General features: G+C 38.2%; 1 pseudogene; it reads left to right on the top strand.

Moving 5' to 3' along the window:
• Positions 1–2,625: 2,625 nt before the first annotated feature.
• Positions 2,626–19,898, top strand: part of LOC114315010 (glyoxylate/hydroxypyruvate reductase HPR3 pseudogene) — a 68,715-nt pseudogene continuing 51,442 nt past the window's right edge.

The following is a 19,898-nucleotide window of genomic DNA, read 5'->3' as shown; positions in this document are numbered from 1 at the left end:
ATATATTTGGGATGATTTTTTGATTTTTTACGAAAAAATGTAGAAAAAATAGAAAGAAAATAAATTTTTTTACTTTTTAGTGTAAATTGTTGATTTTTTAATTTTTTTTAATAACTTTTTGACTTTTAAATTAAAAAGTAATGTTTTCAAACGATCAAAATAATACAATAAATGCACGCACATTATTTCTCTACTCCCCTGGTGCCCATCACATGTATGGATGTAGAGAGTCCTTTCACACACAAGACAGACAAGCAAACAACCAGTAAATGATTTTCAAAGTCAAATTTCTTCCCAAATAAAATAATAATAACAATAAAATAAAAATTTGCTCGAATTTTGTTTTTAGTAGTAAATTCCAAAGATGGGCAAAAAGACCTTGAAGAAAAGCTTGTGAAAGACTAATATAGAAAGCACTCTTTAAAATTCTATACAATGCGCACATCAAATTGAAACCAAAACTGCTATATGTATGTATCGTTATATTAGCGTGAGTGCGTGTTTGTGTATGTGTACGAACAAAATAAAAGAAAGAAGAAGAAATGATGCCAAGGAATTTACAAGCCGTATCAACAAAACTATAAATACCCAACACCATACATACAATCACATTGTGCTCAAACAAAAAAAAGCAAGTTAACTAAGAATATATGGTTCAAAGATCAATAATTCAAATTATTTATTTTATCTATCTACATATGAGATCCATCATAAATTTCATTTAACAATATATCTTAGTTAATTTAATTTTCTTCACAAATAATATACAACAAATTTTACAAAATGAATATTCCAATATAATCAAAGCAGACCCATTATGAGTCACTCAGACAACGGTCCTTTTTGGTGTAGCTGTTAAAATAGATTATAGATTATAACTTAATAGATTATAGATTATGACTTTAATCAGAAACTGTTAATCTGTTTGGTATAACTGTTGGATTATAGATTTAAGTTGCTGAGTAGTGTTTGTTAAATAAGCTGTGAAGTAACTTTTTCAATTAACTTTTATTTTTTATTATTTACTATTTGTTTACATTTCTCATAAAAAATAATAATAATATTTTATAGTCCACTTGGGTCTTTTTCTATTTTTAAAAAAATAAAAAATAAAAAAATCTAAAAGTATAACCGTGAATTAACATGTTCACAGCAGAAGTTGATAATCAGAAGTAAGGGATGATCAGCTCTCAGAATTAGCTTTTTTGACTTAAAAAAGTTGTTAAAATCAGAAGCTGTTTGAAATAAGTTTAACCAAACAGTCCAAAATAACTTTTTAAAAGGCAGAAGCCATAAGTTGGCTCAAAAAAATCCCACCAAACACCCCTAACATCCTCCAATCAGCAACACTTTATTCTCTACTCTATTACTTCTCTCTCCTAGGGTTGTTTTAAACACGCTCAATGCCCAAATGGAACACCGCCACCTCCCACAACTCCTAGTCCTCCGTCCACCGATGGTTTGAGAGTATTTATGTAATTCCATATATAAATCCCATATTATAGCATTACATATAAACAAATATTTTTTTTTATGCTGTATTTGGTTAAGAGATTTAAGAAAGAATTTGAAAAAAAAAAGAGAAAAAATAAGTGAAATATAGATATATTTTATTCACATTCCACCTACATTTTTCTTTTTTCTTTTCAAATTCCTTCCTAAATCTCTCGGCCAAATAGAGCGTTAGAGTAATTCTACTTATCCCCCACAAAATTATCTCTTTACACTTTTAAAATTTTAAATTTTCATTTTATTTTTTTATAATTTTTATAATACTATTACTATCCTCATCTCTATCATTTACTCTTCTCTTTACACCTAAATCTTTCAAAGCCACTATCGCCGAACACCACCATGCAAGCCCTTATCGCCGCTAGCCACCACCATTCCAGGCATACTATAGTATGTGATTATTAGATCCACCTTCAAATCAAAATCAACTCCATGAGAACCAAAATCAAAATCAACACTTCATTCACATACACATGAGAGAGAGAGAGAGAGAGAGAGAGAGAGAGAGAGAGAGAGAGAGAGAGAGAGAGAGAGAGAGAGAGAGAGGGAGAGAAATTTTACATGGGCAAGATTTTTATTGGATTGTACCTTCACAATAGGTGATTTTGAGCAATGGTTCAAAATTTTTATTGGTGACATCTCTAGAGGGGAAAATTTTCATAATAAGTTCACCCAGAACATTTTTTACCAAAGTCTGGAGAACCCAGATAAGAAGATCGGGTTTCCTGAAAAAGGGTATTGATTTTTTGAGGGAATCAAACATGGTTTGTGGTGGCAAAGTGATAGTGATGGTGGTGAGCTGGTGGAGGTGGAGGCAGTAGTGATAGGGCATAGGTGAAGAAATTAAGGTTTGAAAGGTTTGGGTGTAAAGAGAAGAGTAAGTGATAGGAATGAGGATAAAAATGATATTATAAAAATTATGAAAAATAAAATTTTAATATTTTAAAGGTATAAGGAGATAATTTTATGTATAAGTAAAATTTTCTCATTTTTTATCCTGTATTTTTAACTTAACACTATCACATTACTAATTTTCTCATTTATTTTGATCATACTTATAATCTCATTTGAGAAACAAATGTGACCTACTAATTACATTCAACCAAATCTAATATGAAAAAGAAGAAAAATGGTATAGGCCCCAATGTTTCCATATCCATGTGACACATTCTATCATATTTGATAGAAACAAACCGGTTGTTAAATCCAGCAACACACTTGATTAATCTGACTCTCTTGCATCTCTCTCCCCCCTTGTTTTGTTTTCAATTTCTCAACCCTCTCTCAAAAACTAAATGGCACAACGCAACCCCCAAAATCAAGATCAAAATCAAAATCAAGAAAAAGAAGTAGAACAACAACTACTCCAACAAATCCTAGTGATATGTCCACCACTAGTTTTCAGAGCGTTCCAACACTAATTCTCAGCCAAGTTTCGAATCCTCAAAACCTTTGAATCTCCACTCCCCACCGACCTCTTCCTCATAACTTATGCGCAGTCCGTAAGGGCCGTCCTTGGTTTCGGTGACTGTCCGATCACCACCGATATCCTCCGCCACCTCCCGTCGCTCCAATTCGTCGTCACCGTCACCGCAGCTGCAGAATCTCCGTCACCAACGCTGCTAGTGTCTTCTCTGAAGATGTCGCTGACATGGCGGTGAGGCTTTTGATTGATGTGCTGAGAAAAATCACCGCCGCTGATCGGTTTGTACGCCGCTAGGTTTGGCCCACCCACAGTGGCGACTATCCTCTTGCTTCTAAGGTAATCCCCATCACCACTTCTCTGTACTATTGGGTATTAGGTTGCAGTTATTATTGTTGAGGGTCATCACTAACTCTCCTCACTCTCCAGAATATTCTCTCTAGAACATTCTAGAAGTTTCCACATAAATCTAAAATACTCCGGAAAGATTTAGAAGATTCTGAAAAGACCTAGAGAAATCTAGAAGATTCTAGAATATCCTAGAAGGTTCCAGAACATTAAAGAAGTTTGGAGAAAATTAGCGAAATCTAGAAAGTTTCAAAAGGTTCTAGAATATTTTAGAGAAGAATAGAAAGGTCTAATATGTACTAGAGTAATCTAGATTGTTCTTTAGTGTAGGGAAATTATGAGTGTATTCTAGAAAGTTCTTTAACTAGTAGAAATATGAGATGAGTGCATGTAATACCCCTGTTCCGTAATATGTTAATTGGTCCTTAACATGATGTGATTATGTATTTTGATATGATTTGTGTTCCACTATGTGAAAATATGTGATTTGAAGTTCCATCTGTTCACCGTAGGAATATCTGTTTGAATAATCAGCTTTGGAAATTTAATTGAGGGCCTTATCGGCCACAGAACCCGAAATCGATCACGCCATTGTGGTTGGCATAATTTTTAGAGCCTACGGTGAAATTTAATTGAAAATTGATTCTGGTCAATTTAAACTGATTGAAATGATAAATTAAGTACCCCATTATTTTATATTATTATATTGACTTAGTGGGACTTAATATATTTGAGCACTACACCTTATTTCTCTCCCTTGGCTTATTTTGGCTGATTCTTGAACTCAATTTGAGAGGGAGAGCCGACCATAGGAGGGAGAAAGAGGGATTATGCAACTTTGGTCTTGAAACTTGGAGATTGGAAGTCTAATTCAAGATTTGATCATAGATTGTGAGGATCAAGCTCCTAGGTGAGTGATTCTTGGATTATAATTGTAATTTTGTGCATGTCCAAGCTATCTTGGTGATCAAGAACAAGATTGTAATGAAGTTGAGTTGTGTTTGTTGAATTGAAGCTTAATATGTGCATGCATGTAAGAAATACTTTGAAATTTGCATGTTTGAGCACAAATGTGTATAACCCATGTGAAATATTAAAGGAAACTCATGTCTTGATCACCATTGGTGTTATCTAAGTTGAGAAAGTGGCTAATCCATCACATGCATGTACAAATTGAGAAGATATGAGCTTTGAATGCATGAAATGGCTACATTGGTAATGAGTTGGTGGAAAATGAGCCATGCATGTAAATAAATTATGAAATTGAGCTTCAATATGTTGTAATTCTATGTTTGTACCATGTTAGTATATGATTATGTGAAATTTGGGCCGAAATCATGCATTTAGAGCCTTTGAATGTCAAGATGAATCTCAAGAACTCAATCTGGAAAACCCAGATTTTCGATGTACGCTCGAGCGGGTGAAGTTATGCTCGAGCGGAGAAATCGAGCTCCCAGCATTTTCTGCAGATGTGGTGTTCGCTCGAGCGGGGAAGTTTACGCTCGAGCAGGGAGCTGTGTAGGCAGGCAGTCCGCTCGAGCGGCCTAGTTCACGCTCGAGCTGGAATAGAAGGCAACCAGTACTTTCGCAGACTTAAGGGTCCGCTCGAGCGGGTAAGTCCACGCTCGAGCGGGGACCCTATTTTCTGAAATTCTGTTTTTTTGCATTTTGTGTTCTGTTTTCCGTTCTCTTTCACTTGCAAGCACTCTTAGGCATATATTAAGCATTGTAAATGAGTTAATGAGATAATAATAAAGCCTAAAGAGGAATATGTGAATTAAAGAACGGATTGAACTGTTAATGACCCTTTTGTGTTCATGAAACGTGTAGGGTCAAGCTCCAGGGCAAATCCACAAGCCGATCACTGTGAGTAATATCAATATTTGAAAACTTGTCAATGTCCAATTGTTATTCCCCTATAAATATTATGAGTTGTTAATTGGGATTGTGGACAAAAGTTTGACATGAACGAATGGGCCAAAGGCCGTTTGACGTGAACGAATGGGCCAAAGGCCGTTTGACATGAACGAATGGGCCAAAGGCCGTTTGACATGAATGAATGGGCCAAAGGCCGTTTGACATGAATGAATGGGCCAAAGGCCGTTTGACGTGAACGAATGGGCCAAAGGCCGTTTGACATGAACGAATGGGCCAAAGGCCGTTTGACATGAATGAATGGGCCAAAGGCCGTTTGACATGAATGAATGGGCCAAAGGCCGTTTGACATGAATGAATGGGCCAAAGGCCGTTTGACATGAACGAATGGGCCAAAGGCCGTTTGACATGAATGAATGGGCCAAAGGCCGTTCGACATGAACGAATGGGCCAAAGGCCGTTTGACATGAATGAATGGGCCAAAGGCCGTTTGACATGAATGAATGGGCCAAAGGCCGTTTGACATGAATGAATGGGCCAAAGGCCGTTTGACATGAATGAATGGGCCGAAGGCCGTTTTGCCATGAATGGAAACCCGGATGGGCCAAAGGCCAGAATGGTTGGAACTACAGTTACTTGACTTGCATTTCGTATATATATATATATATTTTGTTGTTAAACAGAAGTATGAATTGGGCCCAAGGCCGTTTGGAGCATGTTGATCTACATATTGTTATGTAACTGTTATGTTTGATATTATTCACTGGGCTATCGCTCACGCTCATTCATGTATTTGTAGGTGAGCCAAGGGAAGTCCAAACCCAGCCCCAGTGAAGTCTGCTAGGAACAACAGGAGTTTTGGGAGAGTCAGCCTTGTGCCTCGCGCATGAGACCATCCTTGCCCTTTTACTATGTACCTATGTTTTGTCTTGTTGGCAAGGACCCAGTGCATGTCTGTACATAGTCTGTTATAGGTTGACTCGTTTTGGACGATCCTGTCTGTAATGAATTTTGTGAAACTGCACTTTTGATGTGAGTTATTAACGTATCTGAGTATGGTTTGTTTGATGTGCATATAAGCACGGCTCTATGGACAAAGTTTTTAATTTTGCTTCCGTTTGGCCCCCATTAACTCTGTTAAAATACGTTTAGAACAGTTTGAGGCCGTAGGTAATCTCATGATTACTGGCCGGTTACGTCCTTAACCCACGGGGGCGGGTTCGGGTCGTGACAGAGTGGTATCAGAGCACGAGTTAATAACTCACACACTTGTCCAAAAGAGCAATAAGCGTCTAGAAAAGATCTAGGATGCATTCATGAGATAAGTATGAATTCGAAAGCATCGAGAATATGCTTAAGTGTTTTGATTTGGGCAATTATGTGCTATAAGTTGTGTTGTACTTGCATTGCAAACTGTTTGATTACATATACTCTCTAGTATATGCATATTCGTAGAATCTTTTGTATATTGTATAATGCAAGTTTAATCAGACGGTGAATAAGAACTCCGTAAAGTTGTGTTCAACTTTAAATATTTGTTAATGATATGAAATGACAAAGTCCCCTAAAATGTTATGTTGGTATGAATTAATGATTGTTCAAAATTTTCCTTGAACATAATTGTGGTATCCTTAGCAGAGGCCCTCGCCCAGGGGACATAATACTGTGGCTTATGGTCATGAGGCCCTAGCCCGGGGGAAATAATACCGTGGCCTATGTATGAGACATGTTGCCAGTATCGAAGATTCCCTTATGGAACTTGATGTGCTTGACCAATATGATATGTTACGCTAAGGGAAGTACCACACATGACTTGAATATGAGATATGAATTGTTACACTAACGTGTCAAACAAGTTTGTTTTGTTGAAATGCACACCCATGAAAAGTTGTTTATGTGCATCCAATTCTGCCTACGGGTGTCTATGTGAAATATGAACATGATTTGAGTATATAATTACTTAGTAAATGTTCAGCATGCGATATTTGATAAATATGCAATTATCTGTTACGTAAGTGATTAATTGCGTGCGATATGTGAAAGGAGAATATAACAATGTGTCTATGTGCGAATGTACTCATGTGATTTTGTGTTTAATTTCGTATTGGGCATCCCAGTATTTGGTAAAGTTTGATAAGAATTTGTGTAGAGTGTGGGCAAATTAAGGGCATACGGGTTGGAAGGTTCTTCCACAGCCCGACTTGATAGTTCGGAAAGAGTAGTACAAGAATTGGCAGAGATCTTGAGACAACAGCGTCAGTTGCCGCTACGGCAAGAACCTTTGCCACCACCAGTGTGAGAAACACCGAGGAGTTTGTTATCAGACTCCTGGGGCTCGTTATAGATATGGTAAAATGGACCATACGGTAAGGAACTGTCCCCGGATTGAACGAAGTGTGAATGAATCCTCTGCCTTGGCTAAATCCGTACCAGTGGTAGGAATTGCTACTCAGGATGGAGTAATCACACTCATCCCAGAAAGCACTCAGAATGTTGTAACCATTATCCCAGGTATCTATACTGTTTACAAAACGAATGCTTATGTGTTGATTGATTCTGAATTAGTACGTTTGTATGTCTTCGCTTGGGATATTATTTGATTCGGATCGGCATATATTTCATATCTGCTGCATGTGTATCTAGATTGGTTAGACCCACATGATCGAGACTGTATTCATTGGAGGTATATGCCCCGTTTGGGAAATTTGTGAAATACGTTTTGGGATATTGATGGACTCTGCACATGCACATATATCTATCTACACCTAAGCTCAGGGTGATTTATTATGTTATCGTCGTCAATGACTAAACCACTGGAATTGTGACCTTGTGATTGTATAACTAAGTTGAGCACCCCAAATAATAAACTCTGCAAATTATGGATCATGTATGTGGAACTGGTAGAAAATTGACTGAACTGCGTGACTAAACTGAGCTTGACTCGTAAGTCTTTGTTTTGTGACCGATTTGGAACCTTTGCGTGACAATCCTAGGTTATGTGTAACTGAGGAACCTTGTTTACCGTGTTACTGTGCACTATGTACTTGCATATAAGACTTATTTGGGAACTGCTGATTTGATTATGATACATACCTTTTTATATGAACAACTGCATGCAAATGCATCTACACTTGGACTTATGTGAACAATGTCGTATTGTACGTGACCTGAGTCATTTTGATATAAACAGTTGTGATGAATGACCCTGATTTGACTTTGGGAACTGGTAGACTTAGGACAGTTGTGTAACTATCAACCAAGTACCTAAGCAAACGAAGTATGCCTTACAGAACCGAATGTGCCTATTTGAGAAAATTCTTATCTGATTCGATCCGGTAGAACCTTTGCCTGATATTGTTCCGATGGAACCCTCATTTGATATAATTTGATGGAACCTTTGTTCGATCTAATCTGACAAAACCGTTGCTTGGATCGACCGATAAGACCCTCTATCTAATTTGATTTTGTAAAAAGGGGATTAAGAATGGCTTGTGAATAAATAGCCAGATTATTCTTGGCAGAAAAACTGATAGACCCAAAACTTGAATTCATTTGGGATACTTGATTTATTTGAAAGACCTTTTGTGGGCTATCAACAGATTGATCTGACTATGAACACCGTTGAGAACCAATCCCCAACTATTGAGAACATACGTGTTAAAAACGAACGGAATTGTACAAACCCCGTGATTGGGTGTCGTAAGGAGTGTTGTTCCATTTTGTTTGTTTGACGCTATGGGAACCAATGACGGTAGACTGATTTGATTTTGAGCAGTACTGAACATTTGTCTTTGACTGATCAGAACATGTTTTGTAAGGGGGAGTGGTTGTTTCAGTATTATCAGATTTTGGAGAAATCAGGTTATAGTGAATGGTGTTGTGTTGCTTTGATGACATTCTTAGAGTGTCCTTTTATGCTAGGGGACGTTAAGCCTATGTAGCACCTTTGATTGAGATACCTTTTGCCACCGACGGTTTCGTACGGGTGGGTTTGACTAATCGATCTGGAATCGGCCGCCGACGGTCGCAAACGGGTGTGCTTCGATTCCGAGACGATTATTCCTTTGTTTTGTTTGGAATGTCATCCTTTGGCATTATGTAAATGTTATAGACGTCCAAGAAGCTTTGAAAAATCCTGATCAACCATAAGTGTGCGAATTCAGTGCACCATGTGAACGCCTGCCCAGCGCCATCATATTCTGTAATTGGGGCCCTGAGGATGTGTAAATTGTGCTTAACATGTGATTGACTCCTTTGATACTACCTTTGCCATTATGGAGGTTTATATATGAATTGCCTTATGCTTTTAACGACTATAAGATAAAGTAGAAAGACTTGATGGAACAGAGAATTGAATACTGAACTGAATTGTGAATTGCAAACTGTAAACTGTTGAATGAACTGAGAATACGTGTGTTCTATTAGAAGTCGATTGCCTCAGTGTTGTTGTACCTTACAATCAGTATTATGGGGATGTCTGGACTATGTGTATTGTGTGGGTAATTACTTCGATGTTACCTTTGTTGTTTCGGGAATCAGTATCTGGATCCATCTTATGTTCCTGAAGACTGCTAATTGACCTTGGATAATTGTGATGAGTCACTGGACTAAATACCGAATCAGATCGTGAATTGGGGAAATTATTGAAGAATGAATTGAACTTTTGTGACACAGAATAGACCGAACTTCTGTGATAAAGTTAGCCGACATCTAAAATAAATTTGTTGGTGACCTACCATGAATGGGGCAATTAGTGAATTTGTGTTTGAATATTTTCGGTACCAACAGGTCGAAGTCGAATATCAGTGGTGGCAGAACTGCTTCAATCTCTCCATTTTGGAATGGGAATGGGAATATGTGGCTACGAATTTCGTTGTGGGGCTACCTTGAGCACCCAAGGTATAAGTCCCATTTGGGCTATTGTAGGTAAAATTATTGAAGTTGCCCATTTCTCCCTATAAAATTTTGTATGGTGCTTGTAGACTAGCCACTGTTTACATCGATGAGATCGCTCATTTACATGGAGTCCCAGTACCTATTGTTTAGACAGAAATTCTAAAATGTGTTTGAATCCGGAAAAGCCTTCAAAAGGCAATGGGGGCTCAGCTTCTGTTCTGTTATGTTACCCGGACCCGAAGGTTCCCTTGTGAAACTGGTTATTCGTAACCTCACATGTATATGTTCTGTACTGTTCCGTTCTGTTCTGTTCTGTTAATGCTAATGGATGTGTCACGTAAACTTAATCATGAATTATGATTCGGCGCCGTTTTTCCATCCGCAAATTGATGTATGATCAGAAAGAACTTGTTAGACTCTGGGAGAAATGCTCCAAATGTGTACCTTAGATTTTCGAGGAATTGGAAAGATCTATTCATCGTTGGCAGACCTTACTCACGACGACGGCTTACACTTTAGTTTCGGTATGGCACCATACAGGCCTTGTATGGAAGAAAAGGTAAGTCTCTGACCGAGTAAGAACTGAGTTTTGTTTGACTTTGGGGCTAGTAAGTGGCTATCTAAAAGAAATGGAACCGTTGAATAAGAAAGTATTCCGAATTATTTTCGACTACAGGTAAATTAAGTTTGGAGGACCAAACTTCCTAAAGGGGGGAAGACTGTAATACCCCTGTTCCGTAATATGTTAATTGGTCCTTAACATGATGTGATTATGTATTTTGATATGATTTGTGTTCCACTATGTGAAAATATGTGATTTGAAGTTCCATCTGTTCACCGTAGGAATATCTGTTTGAATAATCAGCTTTGGAAATTTAATTGAGGGCCTTATCGGCCACAGAACCCGAAATCGATTACGCCATTGTGGTTGGCATAATTTTTAGAGCCTACGGTGAAATTTAATTGAAAATTGATTCTGGTCAATTTAAACTGATTGAAATGATAAATTAAGTACCCCATTATTTTATATTATTATATTGACTTAGTGGGACTTAATATATTTGAGCACTACACCTTATTTCTCTCCCTTGGCTTATTTTGGCTGATTCTTGAACTCAATTTGAGAGGGAGAGCCGACCATAGGAGGGAGAAAGAGGGATTATGCAACTTTGGTCTTGAAACTTGGAGATTGGAAGTCTAATTCAAGATTTGATCATAGATTGTGAGGATCAAGCTCCTAGGTGAGTGATTCTTGGATTATAATTGTAATTTTGTGCATGTCCAAGCTATCTTGGTGATCAAGAACAAGATTGTAATGAAGTTGAGTTGTGTTTGTTGAATTGAAGCTTAATATGTGCATGCATGTAAGAAATACTTTGAAATTTGCATGTTTGAGCACAAATGTGTATAACCCATGTGAAATATTAAAGGAAACTCATGTCTTGATCACCATTGGTGTTATCTAAGTTGAGAAAGTGGCTAATCCATCACATGCATGTACAAATTGAGAAGATATGAGCTTTGAATGCATGAAATGGCTACATTGGTAATGAGTTGGTGGAAAATGAGCCATGCATGTAAATAAATTATGAAATTGAGCTTCAATATGTTGTAATTCTATGTTTGTACCATGTTAGTATATGATTATGTGAAATTTGGGCCGAAATCATGCATTTAGAGCCTTTGAATGTCAAGATGAAGCTCAAGAACTCAATCTGGAAAACCCAGATTTTCGATGTACGCTCGAGCGGGTGAAGTTATGCTCGAGCGGAGAAATCGAGCTCCCAGCATTTTCTGCAGATGTGGTGTTCGCTCGAGCGGGGAAGTTTACGCTCGAGCAGGGAGCTGTGTAGGCAGGCAGTCCGCTCGAGCGGCCTAGTTCACGCTCGAGCTGGAATAGAAGGCAACCAGTACTTTCGCAGACTTAAGGGTCCGCTCGAGCGGGTAAGTCCACGCTCGAGCGGGGACCCTATTTTCTGAAATTCTGTTTTTTTTGCATTTTGTGTTCTGTTTTCCGTTCTCTTTCACTTGCAAGCACTCTTAGGCATATATTAAGCATTGTAAATGAGTTAATGAGATAATAATAAAGCCTAAAGAGGAATATGTGAATTAAAGAACGGATTGAACTGTTAATGACCCTTTTGTGTTCATGAAACGTGTAGGGTCAAGCTCCAGGGCAAATCCACAAGCCGATCACTGTGAGTAATATCAATATTTGAAAACTTGTCAATGTCCAATTGTTATTCCCCTATAAATATTATGAGTTGTTAATTGGGATTGTGGACAAAAGTTTGACATGAACGAATGGGCCAAAGGCCGTTTGACGTGAACGAATGGGCCAAAGGCCGTTTGACATGAACGAATGGGCCAAAGGCCGTTTGACATGAATGAATGGGCCAAAGGCCGTTTGACATGAATGAATGGGCCAAAGGCCGTTTGACGTGAACGAATGGGCCAAAGGCCGTTTGACATGAACGAATGGGCCAAAGGCCGTTTGACATGAATGAATGGGCCAAAGGCCGTTTGACATGAATGAATGGGCCAAAGGCCGTTTGACATGAATGAATGGGCCAAAGGCCGTTTGACATGAACGAATGGGCCAAAGGCCGTTTGACATGAATGAATGGGCCAAAGGCCGTTCGACATGAACGAATGGGCCAAAGGCCGTTTGACATGAATGAATGGGCCAAAGGCCGTTTGACATGAATGAATGGGCCAAAGGCCGTTTGACATGAATGAATGGGCCAAAGGCCGTTTGACATGAATGAATGGGCCGAAGGCCGTTTTGCCATGAATGGAAACCCGGATGGGCCAAAGGCCAGAATGGTTGGAACTACAGTTACTTGACTTGCATTTCGTATATATATATATATATTTTGTTGTTAAACAGAAGTATGAATTGGGCCCAAGGCCGTTTGGAGCATGTTGATCTACATATTGTTATGTAACTGTTATGTTTGATATTATTCACTGGGCTATCGCTCACGCTCATTCATGTATTTGTAGGTGAGCCAAGGGAAGTCCAAACCCAGCCCCAGTGAAGTCTGCTAGGAACAACAGGAGTTTTGGGAGAGTCAGCCTTGTGCCTCGCGCATGAGACCATCCTTGCCCTTTTACTATGTACCTATGTTTTGTCTTGTTGGCAAGGACCCAGTGCATGTCTGTACATAGTCTGTTATAGGTTGACTCGTTTTGGACGATCCTGTCTGTAATGAATTTTGTGAAACTGCACTTTTGATGTGAGTTATTAACGTATCTGAGTATGGTTTGTTTGATGTGCATATAAGCACGGCTCTATGGACAAAGTTTTTAATTTTGCTTCCGTTTGGCCCCCATTAACTCTGTTAAAATACGTTTAGAACAGTTTGAGGCCGTAGGTAATCTCATGATTACTGGCCGGTTACGTCCTTAACCCACGGGGGCGGGTTCGGGTCGTGACAGTGCATGTACTAAGTAATTGGACAATTGGACAATTAAGTAAAAGGAGAGTGAGTCCAAAGAGAGCGGTCAAGCACTATCTAGTGTGAGGTGTGTCAAAGTCTTGTGTGAGGAAGACACAAAGTGTGAGTGCTTGAATATATGTGTAAGTGGATAAGTGAAGTGTATTAGTGTGTGATTGTGTATAAGTGTTTTGTGTACTAGAGTGTTATGAATAAAGGTTGTATTTTTGGGTCCACCAGTGTGTCAAACTCAACAATTTGGTATCAGAGCTTGGTCGTTCGGGGACTGACACAAAGAGCGATTGAGGTTGATACAAGAGATTGTTGAAGTCAACGAGCACAGTTGTTATGGTGGATTTCAGAAACTTCATCAGTGGTATGGAGAAATTAAATTATTATAATTATGAGTATTGGCGAATATACATCGAGGACAGGATCTATAAGAGATTGTTGACAGCTAGGAAACTGCGTCACCTAGAGAAGAAAATGTAGAGGCCTTGCGAAAGTGGTGGATTAAGGTTGGAAAAGTAATGTTCATGTTAAGGACAACTGTTCAAAAAGAGTTATTTGAGTACGTTCAGGAGGCTACTACTCTAAAAGCAATCTGGGACACATTTGCAGCGTTATTTTCAAAGATAAACGATGCACGACTTTAGTATCTAGAGAACAAGCTCGTAACGGTGACATAAAGATCAATGACTATCAGCCAATATTTTCTCAAGGTAAGACTCTTTGCAATGAAATTTCACAACTTGATCTCGAGTAAAAAATTAGCGAGTCAAGAATGAGGCGCATTATTACTCAAGGTTTAAGACTCGAGTATAGTGGGCTTATGGCCGCTGTTAGAGGATGGTTCACTCAACCATCATTGGTTGAGCTCAAAAATCTATTAGCGAATCAAGAAACTCTAACAAAGCAAATGGCTGGAGTCACACTGAAGAATGAAAGTGAAGAAGATGCATTATTCAGTAGCAAGAAAAGAGATAAATCGAAGTGGAAAGAATATGGAAAATCAAAGAAAGAAGAAGAAGAACAATCACAAAATGATCGAAGTTATCAGCAATGGAGAGTTCGACGTGATGAAAATGATTGAAGAGTTGTTAAATTTGAACGACACAACATAAAGTGCTTCAAATGTGGCAAGATTGGCCATTACGTAAAAGATTGCCAGTCAAGAACAAAACCAATTGAAGGTAATATGGTAGCATCTAATGGTTACCAAGATGAAAGTGAAGAAGAATGGGATTTCCAAGCTTCGTGTGCAATGTTTGAGACTGTGGAACCATGTTACTTAGTAGAAGAGCCATAATTTGAAGAAGAATGGGATTTTGAAGCATTTCCTACAATGTTCATGGTTACTGAAACAAATTTAGAAGAGGAGATAGACTTCGATAAAGGTGTACATGAGCAGTGCAATGCAGTTACCAAAGAAGTGGATGCACACTCTATCACAGATAAGTTGATTCTTGCAATTGAGTCCTAGTCTTCAACATTTAAAGATCCAGAAGCTCACCTACTAGAGAAGTTGGGAGAGCAAACAGAAGAAGAAGTAGTTAAAGAAGTGATAAAGTTACAACATCCAATATCTGCAAGGCAATGCCAACCTAATCCAAGGTACATTGATGCAACCTTTGCCAAGACGGATGATATAAAGGAACCAATAACATTTCAAGAAACAACAAATTTAACAATTGGAGGAAGACAACAAAAGAAGACATTGATGCATCAACACATATTCAAACGTGGCACTTGCTATCTAAATTGGAGGATGAAAATCCTACAGCTAGCCAAGGACGTGGTGTTCCATGGAAGAATAAATCACTTCAAAAAGGAGAAGTCAATATTGGAAGAGATGGAGACAAAGTTTATCGTGGCAAAGGACCAGGGTGCAAATATACTTACGAAGAGTTTCTGAAATAACGTGGCATGGTTACATAATCTAGAAATGAGAGTTAGTGTTGAGGGGGAGTGTTAAGAGTCATCACTAACTCTCCTCACTCTCTAGAATCTTCTTTCTAGAATGTTCTAGAAGTTTCCATATAAATCTAGAATACTCTAGAAAGATCTAGAAGATTCTGAAAAGACTTAGAGAAATCCAAAAGATTCTAGAATATCCTAGAAGGTTCTAGAACATTAAAGTAGTTTGGAGAAAACTAGAGAAATATAGATAGTTCCGGAAGGTTTTAGAATATATTAGAGAAGAATAGAAAGCTTTAATACATACTAGAGTAATCTAGATTATTCTAGAGTGTAGGGAAAGTATGAGTGTATTCTAGAAAGTTCTTTAACTGGTATAAATATGAGATGAGTGCATGTACTAAGCAATTGGACAATTGGACAATTGAGTGAAAGAAGAGTGAGTCCAAAGTGAGTGGTCAAGCATTATCTAGTGTAAGGTGTGTCAAGGTCTTGTGTGAGGAAGACACAAAGTGTGAGTGCTTGAATGTATGTGTGAGTGGATAAGTGAAGTGTATTAGTGTGTGATTGTGTACAAGTGTTTTGTGTTCTAGAGTGTTATCAATAAAGGTTGTATTTCTAGGTCCACCAGTGTGTCAAACTCAACAATTACTCCCTATAATTTCACCATCTGTTTGGATCGAGAGAAAAAGAAAATATAAGAAACCTAGGTGCGAAAAACAAAAAAAGATATGATTATAATTTCGTACTTTCTTGTTTGGATGACATATTAAAATAAAAGATACATATATCTTTTATTTTATTTGTGTTTCGACAAAATGTAACTAACCTTTAGACAAAATTGTTAGAACAATTCATGTTAAATTCTTCAGTTGGTGGTCTTCAAGTCTTCAAAACTTGGCGATGATCTTGTCTATGTAGAAATTTGGTGCTTCATATCGCGTTACTTAGTCGATTTCTTAAAGACAATATTTGCACCCACCAAAAGGTATGCAAGGGGTTACAGCAAATTTGCCTCTACAATACAATGAAGCTTGATCTAAATATCAATTCTACCGGTGTTTGCATTGATGATAGTAGATTAGAATACTCTTGATATAATCAAGAAAACCAAGACACTAATAATCAAGTCTCGAATTTGATTACTAGTAAGAAAAGTAGAAATTTGCTTAAGAAACTCTTGATTGAAAACTCTAGATCAAGAGGGAGAGGGAGAGGGAGAAAGACAGAAAGAGAGAGAGAGAGAGAGAGAGAGAGAGAGAGAGAATTGTAAGAATGCTTTCTGAATTTTGAATGATTGAAATGGCTGATCTTGTAGCCTGTTTATAAGCATTGATGTATCTGATTGAATGGTCATGTCCTTTGATCGCATCTAATCAGATCTAACTGTTGGATCGACGATCTATGGTGCAGATCATTCTCACACCAAATAGATGCATTGACTGATCATACTTGATCATGATTGGGTGCCATATCAACCGTACAATCATGCGCATCTCCAATCAACGGCTGTGATCAAACTGCTCCAGATCAGATACGCAACCGTTCGATCAGTTCATTGACTCATCGCTAGCTGACACTACATCACTGCCACGTGGAGTTGACTGTATTCCATGTCATCCATGCCATGTCGGATCCATGTTATCACTTCAACCTGTCCGATGCAAATAGGAAAGCGCCCTCATGGAGCCTTACACCTGTGCAAAGTGCAAAGAGCGCCATCAAACGCCTCACAGACCACGCCACGCACGCGTGCGTGTGCGGATAGTGTGAAGTACCATCCTTGCAGTGTGAGTGCATGTACACTAGCATCCATCCCACAATTCTCTATTCAAAAGAATATTCCATGTAGCACTTTATTAAGTGCTCTATGTTTTGCTCTCTTTCTGATGTGGGACAAAGTCCCCAAGCTTATTTCAAGCTTTCTAAAGAAAAACATAAGGAAGGTTTTAAAAACACCCAAAACTAATAAATTTAAAAATCCATTTTGAAAATTCCCTAACATTTCCCTATCATTTTCAAAATATCAAATGATGATTCTTGGTTCACTTGGCAGCCTTATGCATAGGTGAAGATATTTTACAATTTGAATCATTCACTTAGTGAAGACATCTCAAAATTAGTCAAGAAGGCATAGTAGACTTGTCTTTGAACTAGCGATCTTATACGACTAACCGGACATGTCTCACGCACAATACACGTTACCTCAAGTATTCAAACAAACCAATACGTGGATTGGCCTTATGTCTATATCCTGTTTCATGAGTGCTCTAGAGTCAAGCCCTTGGACTCATAGGAAGTAGCACCACCTCCTACACTCATATAGGTAAGGTTGCTAAGAGTACCCCTATAATTTACAGTACCCTAGTAATTTACAGTACCTTAATAACCCAGTTGTAAGCTTATTAAGAGTTTGCTAACTTATCATCTTCTTTTCACATTACAGGTACTAAGCACTTCAACCTTGGGATGAAAATGAAATAAACTAAGAGCTTGTAATCATGACATATGGTGTACTTGGGCTCATTGAACTCAAGACTTGATGTTTCTTCATGCATTGAGTCGAGTTTTCACCAGGAGTGATTATGTTAAGTGGACTTAAGACCTATCCCCTTTGATGTTTTCCACACCAAATCTCTTGCAAGTCCCTTTGTTAAGAGGTCAGCCATGTTTTCACTTGACTTTACATAGCTAATGGTAGTCACACCTTCTGTGATTAATTGCCTGACACAGCTATGTCTCAATCCTATATGCCTGGACTTTCCATTATAGACATGGCCATAGGCCCATGATAGAGTTGTTTCACTATCACAATGCAAAGATAATGGTGACATAGGTTTTAGCCATTTTTTAATCTCTAACAAGAGATTTCTTAGCTACTCTACCTCTTTGCTATAAGAAGCCAATGCTAGAAACTTTGACGCCATGGTTGAGTCTATTATGCATATTTGCTTCTTAAAACCCCAAGAGATAGGTCCTCCTCCAAGAGTAAAAATGCAACCACTCGTGGACGAGTGATCTTCACGGTTAGTTATCCAACTAGCATCTGTGAATCCTTGCAGCACTGCTGGATAGCCATAATAGACTATTCCATAGTCTATCATTTTCCTTAAGTACCTAAGTATTCGGTTAACAACATGCCAATGCACACTACTAGGATTACTAGTGTATCTACTAGGTTTTCTTAGTGCAAATGCAATATCAGGTCTAGTGCAAGTCATGGCATACATCAGGCTACCTATCACTCTTGAGTATTCTAGCTGATCAATAGCTTTTCCAGTATTAGGATATAATTTCAAATTGGAATCAAAAGGTGTAAATATGGGTGTACAATTATATTGATTAAATTTCTTAAGAATTTTCTCAATATAGTGCGACTGGATAAGAATCAAATTATTGTCCTCTTGTTTGATCTTAATAGCCAGAATTATATCAGCCAAGCCCATGTCTTTCATGCTAAAGCTAGATGACAAGAAACTTTTAGTACTTTCAATGATATCATTGTTAGTACAAAAAATAAGCATGCCATCTACATATAGGCATATGATTACACATCTGTAGGTACCCCATTTTTGATTGTCCTCAAGACTTGGACGTCATCACTTGTGCATATTACGATTGTGTTCGTGTTCGTTTTGAGCACTTGAAGCCCTCGGCAGAACGACCTGTCTTTAAGGCTCTAAACCTTGCCTTCTCTTTGCCTGGTTTTGGACCAAATCTTGTTGTTTTTGTGTCTAGAACCTCTTGGTGACCTGTCGGCCACCACCATAGGCTGTCAACCATGGATTGTGCTTGTCATCTATGGGTATGGCTGGTTAGCCACCAGTGGTGGCCGACGGCCACCAGTGTACTTTTCCAGATATTTGTTGACAGCTGTGACAGTTGTTAGCACACTGAACTACATCTCCTTACACGTGTATGGTAGGATGTTTCTAAGCTCAATGCATGTTTTTCTATATATAGGGGGGTTCCTCCCCCATTTTTGAGGATTAGAAAATTTGGACCAAAATTATCTCTCTCTCTCTCTCTCTCTCTCTCTCTTACAATTTTGTGCTTTGTAGCTTGTTTTCTCTACACTATTACATACACTACCTTAACCAAAGTTACTAGTCTTTGGACTGAGGTAACTTGAGACCTTCTTTGAGCTCTAGAATGTGGTTTTTGGCTTGGATTGTTGGCCAACTTGTGCTTTGCTTCAAAGGTATAACACTTGCCTTGTTTATACTTGTTTTGTGTACTTGTTTTACCATCCTTTTCAATTGTTTTGAGGCTGGTTTTGAACTAAAAAAAACTCTGTTTTTTTGCAATTTTTAGTTAAGGGATAGTCCACCCTTCTTGCATCTTAGTTCTTGAAGCTTTTGTACCTTTCTTCATCACTTTCAAACCAACTTTTTTGGGCCTTTCAACCACTGAATTTCAGAGGTTTTTCAGTGGTAAAAAAACTCATTTTGAAGTCCAAAATTGGAGGGGTTAGCCTCCCCTCCTTG

Source organism: Camellia sinensis, chromosome 2, assembly GCF_055761805.1.
Source record: "Camellia sinensis isolate YWXY chromosome 2, ASM5576180v1, whole genome shotgun sequence".
In the NCBI taxonomy this organism is placed as follows: domain Eukaryota; kingdom Viridiplantae; phylum Streptophyta; class Magnoliopsida; order Ericales; family Theaceae; genus Camellia; species Camellia sinensis.
The sequence above is the reverse complement of the archived record's forward strand: the minus strand, read 5'-3'. Positions and strand labels throughout refer to the sequence as shown.